At 29.5% G+C, this 12,317-nt stretch overlaps 1 long non-coding RNA gene across 1 annotated transcript in view; it reads left to right on the top strand.

Moving 5' to 3' along the window:
• The window catches only part of LOC142320475 (uncharacterized), a 110,851-nt gene that overhangs the window by 70,370 nt on the left and 28,164 nt on the right, over positions 1–12,317 (top strand). The window lies entirely within an intron of this gene.

Raw genomic sequence — 12,317 nt, forward strand, 5'->3', positions numbered from 1 at the left:
TTTGGACGGATTTGGCGATCAAAGAGCCCTTGCTTTCCCGCCATCTTTTGATCGCTACTGAAAAAATAACTAAACCGCTTTCATATTCCTTTCGCAGACTAAACTAAAAAAGGGAACGAACAATGAATTTTCCGTACACACGCGAAGTAAAAAAAAAAACGGAAGCCAACAGCACGCCAGGGTCGGCACTGCGGAATCGACAGTGCTTTCTCTCCCTCGCAACCACTTCCTATGTGCGCATGCGCACAACAGCCAAATACCACGCCGCTGGAACTGTGAAGCGTATAGTTCTATACACAGATTTCTGTATCTTTTTCATAAACTGGGGGATGGCTCCCGACATTAAGGTTAAAGATTATATATTGTACAAGTATAAAGAAAGAATTATAGAAAAAAGGACTCATTATATTAAATATTATCGATTATAACAAGTGAAAATAGGGGGTGCTGCAATTCCACAGTGCCTATACGCGAGCTGCCACTGTCTGGTTCAGAAAGAATTTGACCAAATTATATTCTGTCCAAAATTCATGCCTGTCGATATCATTACTTGTAATAATTCATTATAATAACTGAAGGTAAGTGCACATACACACACACACACACACACACAAACTATTTTGAAGATGACAATTATTTTTGAAAATATCTTTTGATTCGATTATTTTAACTCTTTTGTTGATCGAAGAAAGCGAGATCTTATTTTTAACTCGACTCGATTTATGAAAAAATAAATAATTGATTTATTTTTTCTTAAATCAATTATGGCTAAATGTGTAATTCGATTTTTATTAAATTTTGCATTTAGTTCGCCATTGATATTAGACGGAACGACTTAACATTTTTCCCGTTTCAAAACCGTAGTGGCCATTAATTAATTTTTCTTGGAAAAGTTTGATGGAAAGATGTGATGGTAAGGCTTCATCGTAAAGCCACATCCCGTGATCACCTATTCTTCCCTCTCTTTTCCAGTTGATTAGAAAAACAAAGGTTTAGATGTAATAATGTTGACGCAAACATAAGAATTTTAAGGTAAATGCTGAGATTTTTCTAGGGTAGTTTTAAATAAATAAAATTAAAAAAAAACTGAAATTGATATAATATATTTAAATTTATATAATAAAACACACATGTAAAATTTTGTCTTCTAATGTTGTAAATTTTAAAAGCAATTTTTCAATTTGTATAAATGCCTAAAACAACAATTATTATTTGTAAAGTTAAGTTAATATGTAATATTACAGATATAAATTTTTGTATTGGAGAAATATTCGGAAATAATATTGAAAAAAAAAACTAATTAATTATACATCTTTTATTCTGATCGATATATAATTTTATAAATAACATCAGAAAAGAATAAGTATGCTACTTATTAGTTACATGGCAAAAAAGGGTTACTACCCCAAAAAGTGCCTGGATATTTCAAGGGAAATCATGGTGGTAAAATCTTAAACAGAACAACGTCATACAATTACAACGTATTATTTTATGTTACTGGATGATATTATAGATTACTTTTAAATATTTAAAAGTAATTCTGCTGTTTATACTCATAAATGTTTAACAAGAAAACCAAAAATAAAGGAAGCTGCGGTTGTTTAAATATTTTGCCGTGAAAGAAATGTTACGGCATATTTTTAAATGTTATAAAAAATGTAAACCTATTCTCGACAAGTATTATAATTAATTCAGTAGATAAACGCAAAAGGATAAATTAACTAACATTATAATTATCTGACATATATAAACATGAGTTATAACCTATCGTGATTTTATTTATTGTAAAACTAAACACGGATAAGCCAAGTACTACAAATCAGGAATGTGTCACCTTTTTAGAATTATATCAAGAAACAATGTAGCTGCATTGTTTTGCAATGTGTTCGTAGTTTTCAAATACAGCCAAGCAGATGTAAAATAAATAAGGTCTACGTTATTGAATGCTTGAGTGTAATCCATTTCTGTAGTTTTTCCGTATTTGTTGATTACAAAAGAGCATCTGTGCAAATTCCGTTTCTTTTTATTTGAGGTTTGATTGAGAAAAGCAATCACATTTTATAATCGGTTGTGTATTTTTAGCGTTTTATAATTATGAGTAAACCGTAAAAAATAAAAAACTGAAACGGCAGGCTCGGGAAATAATAAATAATGGGTATGAGTTTATGAAACAAGAAGGTGATCGATTTCCGAAGTCGAAAAAAGAAGATAAACACCAAATTCACATAAAAAAAATGTGAAGAAAGATGAGCAGCTGCGTGTGGGGTATCGCGATCCGAAGTCCAAAGAGTGAGAAAAGAAAAAGGGCGGTTGCTAGAAAAATTAGCCGAAAATCCGACGGAAACTTCTTTTTCTATTCCAATAAAATACAAACCCCGTGAAATGACTGCAACGGGAATAGATGAGCTTGATAAGTGTGTGGCGAGGCGGACTATAAAAGAATTTCTGGAAATTCATAAATAACTGCCGACAGTAAAAAACATAATGTTAGTGCTTTAAGATACCATTAGTTATTTAGGAAAAGTGACGAATTAGAGATAAAAAAAAAATTGGGCTTTAAGTGAAGAAAAACTGAAAATTACAGGAAGGTTGTCACTGAGCGACATGACATAAAGTTTAAGCGTATTCAGTATCTGACTGCCATAAAAAGGTTTAGAACCAAAAATAGGCTAATAGTGTACCTCGATCAGTCATATATCTTTTCATATTGCAAATAAATTGTGGTGTATTGATTCCGGTGACAGGCTAAATGTTACTGTTTCAAAAGGCAGCAGACTTATTATAGTGCACCCAAAGGAGAAGTGGGTTGTAAACCATATGCCTTACTAACTTGGCAAGCAAGTTTGAAAAGTGGCAATTACAGAGGTGAAATGAAATCGGAAAATTACAAAAAATGGATGTAAGGTATGTCGATTCCAAACCTTCTCGATAATTCTGTGGTAATTTCTGACAACACATTCTATTACAATGCCGTTTTAGAAAAATTACCAATTTCCAATTCAAGAAAAGATGTGATAAAGTAGTTTCAGAAACATTCTGTTCCTCATTCTTCCTCGATGCTGAAACCACAGTTGTACGAATTGGTCAAAACAAACAGTGATTGATATCAAAGATTATGTGATAATAAAGAGGCTGACATGAATGAAAAAAAGATTGGAAAGTGTATTGTGATAAAGTTAAGAAAACAGAAGCTAAAATATAAGCGACAAGAACACATACTCTGGAATTATTTATTATTTCTTAGCAAGAAGATAAGTGAAAGTGACAGTTTTAATTCTGACAGTAATATCGGAGATTCTAATATTTCTTGTGAAGTGGACGGCGTTTACCCTCATTAATTAAAATAGTTTTATTTTGTTCTAAGATTTGAAAATACTTTATGCTGTAATTTCCAATTCCATTATTTAATGATTTAAATAATCTTTCATTAACTTTTGAACATCAGTTTGAAAATAAAATGAAACATTAGCATTCAATAAAGTAATATATTTTGATTTTTATGTTGTAACATTTTATGTGTAGGCCTACTATTGTACAATTCTCAGCTTTACATAAGCACTTCTTTAATTCTGCATTATGTATAATCAAATTAAATTTAATGATGTTCAAAATATGAGCTATACATTAATGCGATTAAAATTTCAAAAATTGTATTCTGCAATCCAATACTAACATCATAATGCATCTTATGAAGGCACATTCACTGTTAGGTAATGAAGCAAATGTTATGCTAAAATAATAATAGAATGGTTCGAATTGTGGCTGTCACTGCAATTGCACCAAGCATCAAGATTGGTTACACCACCTGTACAGCCCTATGTATTATGTTAAATTATATGAAAATAGTTCTGTTTTCTGGTTTAATAGAGGTGGATGTTATTACTTTTTAAGAATAAATGATTATTACTTTTAGTAGAGGTTTTGCAACTATAAGCCGTATGACATATTATTGTAAAACAATGTAACGGAGAATGATGTAAGACAGACACAAAAAATCAAAGAAGAAAATCTGGATTCCCCTCCTCCATTCATGACGTCACTCACCACTGACTGTCTTTTATCGTGTAAACAATATATATACATACATATATAAATTATAGCTTTAACTCAACAAGAGGAGGACTCTGAAGATAAAATTTTACAATAACTTCCTGTTTTTAACTATCAGAATCGAAAATCAAATGTGACAACAGTACCCTGCATTTTAATTTCTTAATTTTTAACAGATTTACAGAAAAAAATTCAATATGAAAGAATTCATTTGAAGAATGAATTGATTACGACCCAAATAAAATTATACAAAACAAACAAATAGTTATAAACAATTACTTTAATTTTTATCATAAGATTGTGTAGGATGTGATAAAGTGTGTAGGTTTTAGTATAAAATTATGAAACACTGTTATATGTTATGAAAGGCATTATTCAAACAAACTGCATAAATTAATTTATTTAACTGTTTAATAAAAACATTTAATTCTATTTAAATTCATGCAAATAAAAACTTAATTAAAATAAAAACAGAATAAAATTCTGCATGATAAAATGGAGAAAACTTAATGTGATTAAAGGATAAAAAAATATATATATTTATTTTTAAATTATCATGGAAACAGATACCTGATATAACTGGAAAGAGAAATTAAAAAAAAATTAACATTAAAATTCAAGTATCTAGTATTTAAATACATTATTTATTATTTCATCTGTTTTCATATAGTTACAGTAAAACCACATCTAACCCACCGGGCTGGTCTAGTGGTGAATGCGTCTTCCCAAATCAGCTGATTTGGAAGTCGAAAGTTGCGGCGTTCAAGTCTTAGTAAAGTCAGTTATTTTTACACAGATCTGAATACTAGATCATGGATACCGGTGTTCTTTGGTGGTTGGGTTTCAATTAATCACACATCTCAGGAACGGTCGAACTGAGAATGTACAAGACTACACTTCATTTACACTCATACATATCATCTTCATTCATCCTCTGAAGTATTATCTGAAAGGCTAAACAAAAAAAGAAAAAAAAACACATCTGATTTACAGAATCTTGCTACAACATATTTGTGTTATTTTTTTGTTTTAAAATGGTAACCAGTACAGCTGTTGGAAAAAGCACGAACTGTGTTATTCCCACACTTCGAGTAACCACTAATAGAAGGTGATTTTCTATATTCACAACTTTGTAAAATATTAACTTTGTTGTATACTGGTATGCGATGAGAAAAGGAAATAGAAAGTTAATTGGTGATACTTTATAAATAAAGTCATAAGTTACATGATAAGTAAAATCATGAATCATTCAAAATGAATTATATTATCTAGTTTTTTAATACATGGATTCATCATAATAAGTTACAAAATAATAAAATAACAGGTATAATGATGGGTTTGTTTCATTAATGAACATTATATTTAAAATTTGATAATCATCATCATAAATCAAATTAAATGCTGGGTAATAATTATTTGAACTTCATCAGTTGTGTTAATTTAACAAAAAAAAAAAAAAATTGTTTCAAATTCATGTAATAATAAATTAAAAATTACCAGTGACATAAATGAAAAAATAAACATTTGCGATGTAAGTGGCCATGTAACAAATCAAAATCAGCTTTTGATTTGTTACATGGCCACTTTTCCTTGAATTTATGTAAAACATTTGCAAAGACAAACAAAACCAAATTTTATAATAAAACTCACTTCAAACAGGCTTAGAGTCACTTTCCGTCACTGCAACAGTGAAATATTTTAATATAAATTTTTTTTCCAATATTCTTAAAGTTAACAGGTACTGTTTTTCAAGTGAATACAAATCAGGAAAGTTAATTGTTAGCAAAATGTAGTAATTTTGTTTGTAATTCATAAAAATTCATTACAAACAATATTTGTTGTCATTTTATTAACAATAGGTAAAGAACAGCAAGTCACTTGCTTAAAAACTGATTTGAGACTGACATAATGTTCACTCTGGTACAGTACAATCTTATCTTAAGGTATAAATACAATATTATGCCTTAAATAACTTACATATTTTCTGATTGGTTTGGTTTTATTCAAATCACCCAAAAATTGGTGGGAACAATAAAAAAATCCCTTTTTCCTTTTTCATTGTTTCTGGACTACAAATAACATTCTTGTACTAATTAAATAATTCCATTACATTAGTATGTCACTTTGGTTATATATTTGGATAATTTCATTCAGAGGAGGGAAATAATAAATGTAATTTTTTTTCATTAGTTATCAATTCAATTTTGTATAATGACTTCCAAATACGGGTCATAGATGCCATTTAATTTTGGTTCTCAAACTATTACTCAAAGAGGGGAATAATTTTCTACAAACTTACTAGCATACTCACATAATTTAATATACCATTTAGTTTCCATATTAAGTAGTAGTCTGATGAGGACAAAGCCATCAGAAGCCGGAGGGAGGACTATCTTGCAAAGATTACACTCTATAACTCTCCCCATTTTCCCCCTAGATTATCTTGGAAATAAATTTTCTGAATTTTAAGTTTCTTAGTATCTGGGAAGGAATTAGTTGAATGAATTATTTAAAAATAAAAATTGTTTTAAATATTAATTTGGTTGCAATGTATTACCAAGTAGGACTATACTGTTTCAACAATAATAATTTTAAGTCATCAGAGAATTGTCTGGTCTGTTCTTTTCTTAAAAAAAAAAAAACAAAACATATTTAATCCAGTAGTTATTTTACTAAATTATGACAAAGAAAAGATCTCTCCAAAACCAATTAACAAAAGAAAAATCTAACATTAAGAAGTTAATTTTTTTTTTGTCTTCAGTCATTTGACTGGTTTGATGCAGCTCTCAAAGATTCCCTATCTAGTGCTAGTCGTTTCATTTCAGTATACCCTCTACATCCTACATCCCTAACAATTTGTTTTACATATTCCAAACATCGCCTGCCTACATAATTTTTTCCTTCTACCTGTCCTTCCAATATTAAAGCTACTATTCCAGGATGCCTTAGTATACGGCCTATAAGTCTGTCTCTTCTTTTAACTATATTTTTCCAAATGCTTCTTTCTTCATGTATTTGCCGCAATACCGCTTCATTTGTCACTTTATCCACCCATCTGATTTTTAACATTCTCCTATAGCACTACATTTCAAAAGCTTCTAATCTTTTCTTCTCAGATACTCCGATCGTCCAAGTTTCACTTCCATATAAAGCGACACTCCAAACATATACTTTCAAAAATCTTTTCCTGACATTTAAATTAATTTTTGATGTAAACAAATTATATTTCTTACTGAAGGCTCGTTTAGCTTGTGCTATTCGGCATTTTATATCGCTCCTGCTTCGTCCATCTTTAGTAATTCTACTTCCCAAATAACAAAATTCTTCTACCTCCATAATCTTTTCTCCTTCTATTTTCACATTCAGTGGTCCATCATTGTTATTTCTACTACATTTCATTACTTTTGTTTTGTTCTTGTTTATTTTCACGCGATAGTTCTTGCATAGGACTTCATCTATGCCGTTCATTGTTTCTTCTAAATCCTTTTTACTCTCGGCTAGAATTACTATATCATCAGCAAATCATAGCATCTTTATCTTTTCACCTTGTACTGTCACTCCGAATCTAAATTGTTCTTTAACATCATTAACTGCTAGATCCATGTAAAGATTAAAAAGTAACGGAGATAGGGAACATCCTTGTCGGACTCCCTTTTTTATTACGGCTTCTTTCTTATGTTCTTCAATTATTACTGTTGCTGTTTGGTTCCTGTACATGTTAGCAATTGTTCTTCTATCTCTGTATTTGAACCCTAACTTTTTAAAAATGCTGAACATTTTATTGCAGTCTATGTTATCAAATGCCTTTTCTAGGTCTATAAACGCCAAGTATGTTGGTTTGTTTTTCTTTAATCTTCCTTCTACTATTAATCTGAGCCCTAAAATTGCTTTCCTTGTTCCTATACTTTTCCTGAAACCAAATTGGTCTTTTCCTAACACTTCTTCCACGCTCCTCTCAATTCTTCTGTATAGAATTCTAGTTAAGATTTTTGATGCATGACTAGTTAAACTAATTGTTCTGAATTCTTCACATTCATCTGCCCCTACTTTCTTTGGTATCATGACTATAACACTTTTTTTGAAGTCTTGACGGAAATTTCCCTTTTTCATAAATATTACACACCAGTTTGTATGAGCTATCAATCGCTTCCTCACCTGCACTGCACAGTAATTCTACAGGTATTTCGTCTATTCCAGGAGCCTTTCTGCCATTTAAATCTTTTAATGCTCTCTTAAATTCAGATCTCAGTATTGTTTCTCCCATTTCATCCTCCTCAACTTCCTCTTATTCCTCTATAACACCATTTTCTAATTCATTTCCTCCATATAACTGTTCAATATATTCCACCCATCTATCGACTTTACCTTTCGTATTATATATTGGTGTACCATCTTTGTTTAACACATTATTAGATTTTAATTTATGTACCCCAAAATTTTCCTTAACTTTCCTGTATGCTCCCGTCTATTTTACCAATGTTCATTTCTCTTTCCACTTCTGAACACTTTTCTTTAATCCACTCTTCTTTCGCCAGTTTGCACTTCCTGTTTATAGCATTTCGTAATTGCCGATAGTTCCTTTTACTTTCTTCATCTTATATTTTCTACGTTCATCCATCAGCTGCAATATATCGTCTGAAACCCAAGGGTTTCTACCAGTTCTCTTCATTCCGCCTAAGTTTGCTTCTGCTGATTTAAGAATTTCCTTTTTAACATTCTCCCATTCTTCTTCTACATTTTCTACCTTATCTTTTTTACTCAGACCTCTTGCGATGTCCTCCTCAAAAATCTTCTTTACTTCCTCTTCCTCAAGCTTCTCTAAATTCCACCAATTCATCTGACACCTTTTCTTCAGGTTTTTAAACCCCAATCTACATTTCATTATCACCAAATTATGGTCGCTATCAATGTCTGCTCCAGGGTAAGTTTTGCAGTCAACGAGTTGATTTCTAAATCTTTGCTTAACCATGATATTTTAATTTTAGTTAATTTTAATTTTTATAAATAATTAATGTTTGTTAGGATGCAAATTGTTAAGACTCTTTATTAACCTATATTAATACATAACACTGATTACATTACTAAACAATCAGTAAATTAAAAAATGAGAAAGCCTTCAGTGATTCATTCATGTTTGACTCTGCTATCGATCGAAAAGTCAGAAAACTCAAATTGAGTGTAGTTATTCATAAAGAATAATCAGAATAAGTAAATAAAAATACCTAAAGGACAAAAAATATATTTTTCCCAAAAATCGAAAGATTAAGAATTCAGTATCTGCTCGTGCAGTTAGCAGTTAATATGAGTACTTAAGAATGTTTATAATTTTGTTGAATAGCTACCAATTAAAAAGAAATACACATATGCAAACATATATATATATATATATAATTACAAGTAATATGCTAAATATATACTTCAATTTATAATACCTTGCCATAATTACTAGTGTTCTTAATTTTATCTAACAATTTTCTACGTCTATTTAATATTACGTTAGGTAATATATTAAACAATAAATTATGTACTGAAATAAGATAAGAGCAAATCTTTTAACTTAGACTTACCTTACTGTTCAAGTAAATCCTCATACCTAAAATATAAAGAAAATTCATTTTCACCTCCCACTCTCCAATGTGATCAAAAGTAATACCGTACTTTCCTTCAAAAAGCCAGTAAAAAATATGATGAACTTTTTAAGGCAAAAACAGCTGATATTAATATGTAAAAAATATGATATGAAGGAAAGCCCTACAACATACATATATACAGAGTGAGCTAAAAGTATAGACATCCTATAACAACTTTAAAATCAATCCAGATAGAATACTGTAACTTTCAGGATAAGATATTGATCAACTATTTTACCTTTTGATGAGAAATAGAATTTCAACCCCTTCTTGTGGGGGGGGGGGCAGGGGTTGTAACTCAATTATCTTAAATAGTAACACCTTTTGTGTGATACATAATTTTAAAGGTCTCTTTAAGACAAGAAAAAAGGTATAAATAAACAGTTGGTATATGTTTGTACCCAAAATGGCAGCAGGATAAATTCTGGATTTTGAAAAAGAATTACATTGATAATTTAAGGACTATTTTTGAAAATGAATATATTTATAAAAATTTTATTAAATGCATAATAAATTTATTAAAAAAAAAATTATTTATTAAGTCTAACGTATGCTTATTTACTTATATTTTATTTTAATAAATGTTCAAAATTCCTCCTGTTATTTGACAGTGTGCCAGTTGGTTGTAAAAGGATGATTCTGCATTATTCAATGATTCCCAAGTGATATTTTGTTCTGATTCTCGAATTTTATTTTGTAAATCATCGATATCTTGGGGCTTATTATGATAAACAATACTTTTTAAGTGGCTCCATAGAAAGTAATTCAGTAATTCAATTCAAGTGATCTTGTTGGCCATTCTATTATATCCTTCGGGCCAAATCTTTCAGGAAAAAATGAATTTAAAATTTCACCTACCTGAAGGGTTGAAATTAGGTGAAACGCTATCTTGTTGAAACTAAATTATTTAGAAGTTAGGGCCAAGAACGTTTTGAATGTTTGGTAGATGTGGTTGAGAAGCAAAGCCTCATATTTCACTGCGTTTAAGTTTCAATCAATAAATACAGGTCCTATCAATCGTTCATCAATAATACCTGACCATACATTTATGGTCAGGTATGGGGCTCATTCATTCATCAACACACAAAATTTATTACTATTACTAAGCGTGTATGAGAGTAATGCTGTGGTTGGATGCATACAGTAAAATATGCAGCTAATTTAGGGAAAACTAATGTGCATGACAAGAAAGGAAGAGGGCGACATTCCATTGTGAATGATGAACACTCCTTGAAAAAACTGAATATGCTGTTTATGATAAATACCGCTTCACAATTAATTAATTAATTAATTTAATTAGTTAATAATTTAAAATACCATATAATAAATTAATATTTAAATATTTTTATTCTCTAATAATAAATTAAAATATATTACTATTATGTTCATTCCTACTTAAATGCCGAAGTGCGTCATCATCATTCCAGTCATTTTCTAAGTCCAAAATTATTTCCTATTAATTCATCAAGTTAATCTAATTTAGACTAACATTTAAAAACAAAACAATAAAAGTAACAGTTGTTGCACAATAACTTTTTTATATACAAATTCTATTCAAGTACTCTTATTTTTATGATGCTAAGTTTAGTAAGGAAGACGTAGTTATAAGATGAAGATAAATAACCACGCGCTATTAGTATTAGTTGCAGAATTATTATTTTACATGAAATGATTTTGTTTTTAATTTAACATATATTTATGGTTGTGAATTAAAAAAAAAATAACTGGTCAAAAAAATTGTTGAAACCTTCACATACAGCAACTACAAATTAGGATCTTTTTTTTTAAAATTAAATTGTATTTATGTTATGAAATTATATGATTCATGATATGGAAATGAATAGATAGATGAAATTTTTGTCTTCAGAACTTCAGTAATTGTACAATAATAATAGCCATCATAACAGCAGCAGAAACTGCATTAAAGGTATTAACTACTTTTGTAATTTTATTTGTGACAGCCAGTCATGTTACTTTGGGCAGTTCCCTTTTTTTTAAATAAGCAGACAATTTATAAGTTAAAAACTATGCTAATTTTCAATTTTAACAATTATAACTAATGAACATTATTGTGTATTTGTATATTGCCTTTGTATATGCCTTAATAAAACAAATATGATGACAAGTTTATCATTATTAACCAGTTACTGTGCTTATTTATATTCCCTTCTGAGGTATAATAGCTCTCAGAGCTCCCTCAAAAAATGATTACAGGTTTTCAAGAAACAAAAATGGGCCATCATATCATTGTTTATTTACCATGAAGATGATCCACATAACCAGTATTTAGAAAATTAAACATTTTAACTTATGCGTATGTTTATATTTATGGATGTACAATCTTTGGTAAAATGAATAGTGACTTATTTATTTAAAAATAGAATAGTTTCCACTAACAGATTTAATGAACTACTACACCATTTACAAAATTTTTCCACTGGGTCTATTTAAAAATAAATAAAAAATTTTCTTTTCACTTAAACATTTTACTGCATTAATAAATCTCAAAATAATTTTAATTTAAAGATAAAGAAAACCTGAACTTTCTACATCTCCATGGATAATATAAATAAATACTCAAACAATCTTTACTAACACCTTTTGAAGGGTAATTATTTTACTGTTATTTTTAATTTT

Source organism: Lycorma delicatula, chromosome 2, assembly GCF_047948215.1.
Source record: "Lycorma delicatula isolate Av1 chromosome 2, ASM4794821v1, whole genome shotgun sequence".
Lineage (NCBI taxonomy): Eukaryota > Metazoa > Arthropoda > Insecta > Hemiptera > Fulgoridae > Lycorma > Lycorma delicatula.